This window comes from Cupressus sempervirens, chromosome 6 (genome assembly GCF_028749045.1).
Source record: "Cupressus sempervirens isolate cs-2001-9-10 chromosome 6, ASM2874904v1, whole genome shotgun sequence".
NCBI lineage: Eukaryota > Viridiplantae > Streptophyta > Pinopsida > Cupressales > Cupressaceae > Cupressus > Cupressus sempervirens.
This window is the reverse complement of record NC_143123.1, coordinates 307614779-307621373: the sequence shown is the minus strand read 5'-3', so window position 1 is coordinate 307621373 and position 6595 is coordinate 307614779.

Below are 6595 nucleotides of genomic sequence, written 5' to 3'. Positions count from 1 at the left end.
ACTTTCTTGCTACCAAATAGTATTGTAGCTTGAGACAAATCCAAGTTGATCTCTCCACCTAAATCTTTGTAAAATGTCCTACTCAACAACATCTCATAGCTAGCTTGAATGTCTATGACTAGGATAGTCAACTTGACTCTCATATCAGGGAACTCATCTATAGAGACTTGTGAATCCATGATTTCACCAATCAAAGGGACCTACTTGGAGTTCATTGAATAACACTTACCAAAGGTTTTTTCCATGGTTAAATCTAAGGCTTTGGTTACAGAGGATGGCATGATATTATCATATGCTCCAGAGTCTATGATATGATTTCTTAGCTTATGACTATGGATAAATAAAGACACATAAAAGGGGTTTGGATTTTGGATTACAAGGGAACTATTTAAAGTTTCTATGTATATGTTTTTCTTTTCTACCAGAGATTTATTTTGGTTCAATGAGAGGTTCAAGAGAGGACACATAGTTTACTTGTTGAGGTACATTAGGAGAAGGAGAACCTTTCACATATTCAATCAACCTATCTAATTCACTAGGATTAGATCTTAAATAATTGACATAGGAAATTTGTATCTTTGTAGACTTACAAAACTTAACAATATTGAAGGCGGGCTCTGGATTAGGTTTCTTTATAATCTTCACCTCTGGTACCAGGGTCACTAGTTCTTTGGATTTTGACCGAAATGGTTCATTGGTCCTCTCCCTTTAGAAAAATGATGTGGAATAGGAAGGGTGAGTTGAAGACCTACACCCTCATTGGTTTCTAGTAAGTACAGAGCAAGAGGGTTGCTCAAGTGTAAAATGAATATTGTCACTATGCTCCTAATCAAACTCATATTCAAGGTATTAGCTGACATAGTCACTAGGTCCTCTTGAGGTTCATTCATCAATAGGAATTTATTCTACAATCTACTTGTCCACTTCCATATATCTATATTGCACCATCTCTGGACAAGAAGTTCCATCATGGTAATTAGTCAAATGAAAAGTACACATATTCGCTCTATTAGTAAAGGAGCCTTCAATTAATTATTTTTGTGTACCAGGTAGCATGTTAGGTTGTTTCCCAAATGTTCCTCCTTGATGAGGGTATCTCTTAGGAATGTCTTGATATGGATTAGTTGCCTTATGTAGTTGTCTTTTAACAATGATCATATCATTGACTAATCTTTGTACTAAAGGATTAGTTCAATCAGTAGTGGATGGCTGAGTATTTATGGCTTAGACTTCCTTCTTCCAATTTCTTGTTGATATAAGATCATTCTCCAATTCTATAGTGAGCCTTTGAGTTGCATCAATATTTTCTACTCTTCCACTTCTCAAATGAAAGCTAATATGAGGGTGCATAGCATTCACAATGAATCCTTTCCTATTTTTGGAATTAGGTCTTTGTGCTGCAGGAATCTTATGTAGGTTTTTATTGAATTTTGCCACAAAGTCTCTCATTGGCTCATGGGGTTATTTTTTAAGTTGTGACAACTATGAAATGAGAGAATTCTCATCATATTCTACTTTGAACCTTTCTTCAAAAGCATCTCTCATAGTGATCCAAACCATAATTGATCAATTGGGTAGATGATGGAATCAATTTGTAGCTGTATCAGTCAAGGTTTGTACAAATAGCCAAACCACCACATTTTTTATGGGAACAAAAAAAAACACCACATGATGTATTAAAAGCATTCAAATGTTCATCTATAGACTTCTTTCCATACTTATAAATTTAGGCAGAATGTGTTAGCATGAATCCTAATGCTATGAGGGAGAAGTACAGAATAATGTTATGACTGTGTTTGTCATTGATGACAACATAGTAAGACTGACATAGCTGTTAGGAATAAGGTGTCTCAACCTTGTATAATTCCTATTCTTATTATTATTTGTTTTGTAAAATGTATTTTTGCAAATAATATGTAAATGTGAGTGTACATGTCTAGTTGGCATGTTGATCACTTACATGTGTCGGCATCTTGAAGTGTGTGAAGGAGATCATGGCTGAAATGGTTATGACAAATTCCTATGATGCGTAAGAGCTATTTAAGGAATGAGCTATTATAGGTGTAAGAGCATCTTATGACATGAGGCCTATTTGGGCACCCAAGAATGAGTGGTTGGTGTGTGTAAGATAATATGCCAAAAATAGGTTGGTATGACGAATTCCCTTACACTTCTCTTGTGACCGCTATTTTTGGTGGATTCTATGACAAGCTGTCATTGTCTATTCAAGGGATGGACGCCCTTTTCTTGGTATTGGATGTACATGTGGCATTGTGCATGTTTCTTGGTTGTTGAGCCATGAAAAATGCCCAACTCCTTTGTGGGCATTTTGTTGGGTCTTAAGATGTTCATAAAATGAGTATTGCATGTTGTAATGCAATAGTGTGATAGTTGAAAGTTTGCAAGTACTGAGGTGCTGATGGAATCTTCTATCATTGATGTTGAACTTGCATTGCAAGTGTATTGTAATCTTGTGTTGAAGATAATACATTGTGCAGGTTCTGGAGGGGTGGGGTTGTTTTACCGAAAGGTTTTTCCCTACCGGCAAATGTTTGTGTTATGTGTTCTTTCTCTATCTAATTTCTATATGCATGGTTGGCTACAATAATGTTGTTTACATGATATTGAATCTGTAAGTGTAGAAGATTTTAAAAGGATTTGCACCATACTTTCCTTATGAGATTAGTGTAGGAAGTTGTTTCTGCACCTGAGTTTCCTTACAAGAGCAACAGACTAAAATCTATCTATTAAGGACACCACATTATGTATCTACCCATGTGTAGTTAACATCATGTACTACAACATGTATTTAACATGTGGTCAAGTGCGTAGAACCTAAATCGACAGCGTACAGAAGATATTAATGATTTATTGAGATCCTCAGGGAAATAGAGCATTGGGAAAATAGTCTCTATTGTATGATCAATATAACACATTGTGTTTGAAATAAAGGGTTGCATAGGTAATTGGAGGAAGTACACTAACCATTGATGACATCAACAAGTGCACAGGTACAGAAGTCACACGTGTGAAAGTTTATGTATAATTAGAGCTAACAACTTTAATTAAATATGTATTTTATTCATGGAGCCAACTCAAATTAATGTTAAGTGTCTAGAGCCGACTCAAAGGGTTAATAATTGAGTATGGTATAAAGGAAAGATGTTTTCCAAGTTCTAAACATCATGATTGGGATCAAGAAGTAGAGAAGACTTGTGAATTATGAAGTAGAAGAGCAGAGTAATCTACTAATGTGTGTAAGTGACCTTAAGGGTTACTAATGAGTTCTAGATCTATTTGCATGGTTTAAAGGTGAAGGAGTCCAATGTACTAGATAGAGGAAGAGAAAAGAGATTGTTCACATCCATTGTTCTGAAAGGAATAGTACTGAGATCAATTGGACAGTGGGTTTGTTGATCTGATCCTGAAGTTGTTTGGACAGTGGGTTCAACTGCCTTCTTCAACTCCTAACAGGATTAGAATCTCCTAACAAGGATTCAAGGTCTCCTAACAAGGACTCTTTTTACTAAGCATTATAACAGACTCCTAACAGGGTCTATCCTCTAACAAGGAACATTTGGATTAGTACATTATTCTGTGGGCATCATTCCCACCGGGGTTTTCCCTCTGATCAAGGGTTTCCCTAGTCAACATATCTGGTGTATGTGTATGTGCATTTCTTTATGATTGTTGTTTACTTTGGTTGATAAAGTAAGAATTGTTTAAATTTGATACATAACTAATTCAACCACCCCATCCCCCCCCCCTCTCAGTTATATTGGTGATCTATTAATTCTAATAGAATGTCTATGGAACCTTTCAAAAGAGGATCAAGGTTATTTCCTAAATTTAAGGGGCTAACCTGAGCACCCCAAGGTTGATAAGTAGGAGATAATTTCCACAGCAAGTCAAATTGTGATATTGTTGTCAGGATTTAACTGTGTGATTTTTGCAAGCTTTTGCAAATGGGGTTGCAAGCTTTGGGTTTAACCATGGAGGAAACTTCGTAGTTAAGCATGCTCAAGCTAGAGTAATACTGGGATGGGTGACCTCCCAAGAAGTCCCAGTGCTTCACCCTTGTGAGCATCACCTAGATCCAGTGAGTGCTAAGTGTTCCATTTATTCTCATGAGAGATGGATTCATGTTGAATCACTAGTCATGAAACATGGGTCAATGAGTTTGACTCAAAAATCATACAGTTAAATCCTACTAGCAATATCTCAACCCCAAGGTTGGTTTGTAGCCATAGAAAGAAGTATGATATTAAGAGGTTGGGCATTGAAGTGGGATGGGAGTAAGGTCCTGGGTATTATCAAAGCTTGTAAACTAGCAATAGCAAGGGCAAGTTTAGGAGGTGAAGAAGGTTTACTGGTAGATTCAACTTCCTTCTATGAGTGTGATCAGGGGAGAAGTTCTATTTCTTCAAGGTCTTATAATCATCATAAAAAAATCATTTGAAATTATTCACTTTGAGTATACTTCTTCCCAACCAACTTATTTCAATTAGGGTTTTTAATATTGGATTATTAAATAGGGTTAGGGGCTTCTACTCTAGGTTGTTGGGATAATCTATCTATAACTATTACTTCTTGTACAAGGGGTAACCACCTAATGAATTTTCCTTGTTCCTCCTAGTCATTTAGGACCTAACTGACCTGAAAGTATTGTTCAAGGCTAGTTCTATAGTTCCAAGCTAGGGCATTTGAGTCAAAGATGATGTTTTCTTGAGAATTTTCAAACCCTAGGTTTTGTTGGAGAATAGGAAATATGTCTTGATGAGGTAAAACCATTCTAAATAATGCTCTATTAAATCAATATCTTTTGAACACTAGTGGCTTCCCCAGCAAAGTTGCCAAAAAAGGTTGGTGAATAGTTTTTCCCTTTTAATAAGATAGGAAATATCTAATTTGAAATTTGTATTTTTCAACAAGAAAAATGAAGTACAAAAAATTGAGTCCCTTGTCTCTGGGAACTCTCTATGTTTAAAGGCACAACTCCCTTCTACAATGATTTGGAAAACAATCTTTAATTTTAATATAATGATTTTAAATGTGCTCTTTTAACCATAAAGAACTTAAGGCTTTTCAAAACGTCCTTCCATAAACATGTAAGAATACACAAAATTAATTAATTGTCTTTAAATAAGCCACATGACTTGTTGTCAAGAACACTTATACAAAAGAGATCAGGCCAATTGAATATGAAAATAAACATATAACATTTTCCATTCAATAATAAAATAGGTTGTTATAGGGAAAGATTCCATTCCATATAAAATAAAATTGAAATGCCACTAATAACCATAAGATCACCAATGAATAACAATCTAAAAATTTGAACCAACTCATTTGTCACATTTTCATTAAACTAAAAATGACATAGCTAAATGATACCACCAAAAATAGTTTTAGAGATAACTAGAGAATGAGTGTTTAGAGAGCCAACCCTCTCAAAATCATAAAAGTATATTAATATATTCATGCACACCTTCCATATTCAGTTTTTAAAACTAAATCTCACCAAAGTTGATAAACCAACATGTTTAAACATAGCTTTTAAAACAACTAACTAAAAAAGAAACTATGTTATTGGCTAATAGCCCCTAAGTCCTATCTAACTCCCAATTGGGATAAATAGACTAAAATTTTGATCTTGGGTTATGGGAAGTCCTCCAGTAGCTTTCTTCCACTCTTTATGTGTTTTCATAAACCTGATCATCTCTTTCTACCATGGTACACCCAAATGCTCCAGCCATAGTTTCCATATATTCATCACCCTATGGATATGATCCATATTTCTTTCTTATGCTTCCAAGTGATCTCCATAGATGATCATCATTGAATTGGAATGTACAACAATAGTGGAATCTTTTACTGAGATGTCCTTGATTTCCTTCATAATCTTCATTTTATCCTGAAATGAAGCCAATACTTCTTTTGTTCCTCAATCTGGTCAATCTTCATTCTCCATAATTCTAACATCAATTAATTTGATATCATTTTTAGAATTTCCTTGAGACACTCCATCTCTTTCAGAAGCTCGGAGAATTCATCTAGGCTATGCTCAATTACTGCATTCCTCCACTCCAAGTTAGCTCTATCCATGAATAGGAAATCAACATCCACTCTTGCATTGAGTTTTTCCACCAGAAACTTAGCTATGATGTATGTTAGAACCTCACTGATTCATATGATATATTCTTCCCACTTCACTCTCTTTGCTTCGCACACATTGAGATTTGATTCCAATTCAACCATTATATTGACTTCCTACCTTTTGGTCTCTGTAAACTTGGAGATATTATTAACTCCATGAGTTGTCACTATATCTACCTAGTCATTGAATACTCGAGAAACAAAACTGTTTCTTTTCAATTGGTCTAAGAATTTATTATTTTCAAGGGATATGACATCAACCACAGAGGTATCATCCCATAGTGCTAAGACATCAGGGTTTCAGATAACATAAATATACTCATCCATGAACTTCAAGGACTGCTTCAATTCCCTCTTCTCCTATTTGTAGTATTTTGATTTCTTATATTCCAAATCTTCATGTCTACATCTCTATTCATAAGTCCAAGATCAATCCTCT